Here is a 4,109-nt window from a genome sequence, read left to right on the forward strand (position 1 = left end):
ATGAGTGACAACTGCACAGATATCTCATTAATAGCTTTTGTAAATAGTAATAAATTTGAAAATATAAAGAAGACTATGCAGTAACTTGATAATCTGGTTTTTTCATTGTATGTATATAAAGTATTCTGTATTATGGCGCAATGGACTTTTATCTGTATTATTGTTGTTGTTATTGTTTTTTGTCAGATTGAATTTAAGCAAAATTTCAATCGTCTCACTCCCAACCCGAATGAATCGCGCTTGTAACTTGACGAGTTTGTTTGCAAAAATCACTAACGTTAGCCGCAAATTTACACATGCTGTGAACAAAAAAAAAAAAAAAAACAACTTAATAAATAAATAAATAAACAAATGTGTGGTAATGATAATAAATTTCACGACAATCTTGTCAAGACAATTAAAATACCGAAGTATTATATACGTTTACTATATTTTATTTATGGAATGCGCAGATGGTCTTACGAGCTTTTTTTCTACTTCTTCTTCTTCTTTTTCTTTACAATAAAATGCCATACTCTTTGCGAATTTCAAACAAGTACCTACCATAAAATACCCTACATACATAATGTCGCTTCGTATCATTATTCATATAAAACCTTTTGCAAAGTAAGCGTAAATCGTTGCGGGCGAAAACACGTTGGTCTACCAACGTTTCATCAAATCGAAATCTCGAAAATTACGATCTGTACGTTAAACGCCTGACGAACGGACAGACAAGCTTAGAATCACTTTCCGACTCGATTGATATAAGAAATGTTCAATTTATTTCAAGTTCTTCTGCGTGTTGCCGGCATCAGCACAAAGTTATTATACCCTTTCACCGCAACTAAAGTGTGTAGGGTATAACAAGACGCTATTAACAAGTTGACTAAACGAATACAAATCAACATTTGAATAGAAATGCACTGTACACGCAAAAGTCTTCTTTTTTCGGGGGGCAAAAAAAAAACAAAAAAAACAAAACTCACTTTTTCGGTTCCTCTTAATGATGATCAAACTTCATAAGGTTAGGCAACTGATGCAGTTAATCTTTCAACTAAATTATCTGAATAACAATCGATCTTTGCGTTTATTTATGTTTCCAATTTGATTTATCCGTCAAAAGAATGATAATCAACAAGTAAGAAAATTATCTGCGATCGTGACCGAATCTTTTATACTCATCGTCGTTATCCTATAATAGATGGAAGAAAAAGAGAAATATAAATTTGCATACTACATAAAGTAGAGTGGGCGTGGCTGGTTTTTCTTGTTTTTGTAAAATAATTTTTTGGAAGTTTACATCGTGTATCTATTGTAGTTTATGAGCAAAGAGCAGACGACACACGAGGTTGTGTGCCACAACTCTGTTGGGCTGACAAACAGACGGACCCGCTTAGGTGAATTACCTTTAATCCTCTGCACTTTCGGAAACTTGCTTCTGCGCGTTATAAATACATTGAGAAAAACTTAAAACGGTTACACTACAATATTGAGTAGGTGTGGTCAATTTTTTTCATTTTTGTACAGGCGTTACACCAACGCCAATAGAATATATTTTCATATTTTTGTACAATGATCTGCTATAGTTCATGACTAATGAGGGAAAAACTAATTTTTGATCCCTTTTGAAAAACAGAAATGTTCCCAGTTTACGTGATACTGTAGGCGCATCCTTCGACCGATTTCGCCCAACGTCGACACCAACCTACAGACGAACATGCTCAAACCGCTTTGCAGAATAAATTCACCCATCATCCCTGATGGTGATGGGTATAACAAGACTTGAGGAGAAACAGTACACCGGAAGTAAGGATCGAAATCCAAGTACACCTTCGAGCTTCCAATTGCTTATAACGATCTATCGATTTATTAAGTAATTCTATGATCAAATCGAAATAACTTAGCGAATGTAGCTCTTTTCGATTAATATAATGGGCTTCGCATGTTATTGATAGGATTTATTACAGCCAGTATTTATATATTACATTACATGTTGGGTCATATTAAACATTTTTCGCGGTTCTTTCTGCGGAATGCTGTTGATGTCCATATATCGAGCAACACTCATCTGATTGTCTCAAACGAACTTGTACTTAGAAAGTAAGATTTCAGCTTATATTTTTTATGAAGATAGTTTTCCAATTCCTTGCTCGTGTAAAAAATTATATTGATTCGAAAGTGGATGAAATATCTGAAGAAATACGCAATGTGAAGCTTTGTTACTGTGAAAGAAGTAAAAACGTTGCAAAAAAAAAGAAGAAATTTATAAAATATACTGTGAGAATGAGTGAATTGAGTGAACGAAGGACCCAGCACTAGATTGGAGCAGGCTACAAAAAGAAGCTCGATATCGCCGAAAAAACGGCAGACACTTTCATTGTGACCTATTATTATATTATTTTGAATTATATTTTATCATTTCGTTTCTAATATCGTAAATTCAACCGAGTTTGACTTTCTATACGTCGTTCTAATTAATTTAAAATATCCACAAATCGGTAACGCTTAACTTTCATCAATAACTAAAAGATCAAAGTGACAACGGTTCAGCTTCACTGACTTTGACGTGCCGCATCAGTGGCCTACCAGCTGCGCTGGTCAAGGTAAATAGCTTTGTCAATTGCTTGTTTTATCTGCTACCGTACCGCCGTAAGAGTACAAACTACAGGCAATCGTTTCGATTCACAGAAAAGAGAGTAGGATTACTACTGTATATATGTATGTTTATATATATATGAATACACATATGTCATCAGTCAACAAAAGAGCTGTGGAGAATGCCTACCACCAGCGCAATAATGAATACATTTTTTTAATATATTTAAGGCGATTTACCTGAGTACGGGTGGATTTTGCAGAGTTCTGTCTTTATCAGTTTGTCCTCTCAAGACATAGAGATATCGTGCCAAATTTAAAGTCGTTCGATACGCCAACGCTGCGAAGCAAAGCCCACAGAGCCTGCAGAGCCTATACAGAAAATCTGTAAAACCGATTCGTATTTCGAATCGTTATTCGTTTGATTGTTCTCTATTTCAATTCTACTCTCGCCGCTCTAGGAATCCGAATATTTTCCATAGATTAATTACATGCAATGATACTGTAAAGCGTTCGGCTTTAATTGATTATAAGCTGCTGTGGTTGTTCTGCACGCAAAAAAACCAATTTGACAGTCGCTGTTCTGAACATAAAAATCAAATAAGTGCAAAAACAAAGAATACTCACAAACGTCAATAGATTTGGGCAATTTAAGTGATTGTTGCCAGTGCTGACGATCTTCAAAGCTGCAACTAGCGTCTACGTTTTAAATTAAATGAAATTTAAAATCGAAACAATTGCAGAAAATTGTTGGCACAGACAACAAATAAACAAATGATTTTTTTTTTTATTTTTTTTTTTTTTTTTATTTCACGCTATCACTTTCACTTAATTTTGAACAAAATGGGAAAAAATCAAATATGAGAAAAAGGCAAAAAAAATACAACAAACCGGTAACTTGTAAAAGCGAATAACATTTAAGAGTCATAAACCGCAATTTAAATAAGTCGGAAACCAGAAAAATCGCGAATTTTTTATTTAAAAGAAATTTTTTCGTTTTATCGCTTTGTTTTTTTTCTATAATTTTTCGCTTATTGCCTTGCGTTATGTTTCGACAATACAACTTTTTCGTCTTTTTAACAATCGCTTACTAGAGAAGCTGCTGATAGGCTAGTGCTCCTTAACGGTTTTTCATTTGAAAGCGATCGCAATACTGAAAGACGCTTGAAAAACCCATTGTTCATCAGTTGTTTGAGATGAAAGAATAGAATAATAACGCTCGAGTCGGCTATTAAATATACATACTTAAGTATTAAAGAAAAATAAACAAATAATTTTTGAAAAAATAACAAAATAAAATTAGCAGCACCGCAACATACTTCTCGTAAAGTATTTGAAGGCAAGCAGTACACATGATGCAAATTGGAATTAAAAAAAAAAAAAAAATTTAAAAAAAAATATTTTTATTATAATTATTATAATTAATTTAATGAGAGAAAAAAATTCGAAGGTTATCTCACTTGAGATTTGCACCCACGACCATTGAGCTGTTAGTCGAGATCCGTAGCCTACTCGGCCACTCAAGCGGCTTT

The 4,109-nt window shown here is 33.7% G+C and overlaps 1 long non-coding RNA gene across 1 annotated transcript; it reads right to left on the reverse strand.

Annotated features, from left to right (window-relative positions):
- Positions 1 to 349: 349 nt before the first annotated feature.
- Positions 350 to 3,402, reverse strand: LOC119643837. Its single transcript, XR_005248452.1, has 3 exons — positions 3,205 to 3,402; positions 2,818 to 3,125; positions 350 to 1,174 (listed from the first exon to the last, which is right to left on the reverse strand). It is a non-coding gene; the product is annotated as an uncharacterized LOC119643837 (long non-coding RNA).
- Between the last annotated feature and the right edge of the window lie 707 nt (positions 3,403 to 4,109).

This window comes from Glossina fuscipes, unplaced genomic scaffold (assembly GCF_014805625.2).
Source record: "Glossina fuscipes isolate IAEA_lab_2018 unplaced genomic scaffold, Yale_Gfus_2 64824, whole genome shotgun sequence".
In the NCBI taxonomy this organism is placed as follows: domain Eukaryota; kingdom Metazoa; phylum Arthropoda; class Insecta; order Diptera; family Glossinidae; genus Glossina; species Glossina fuscipes.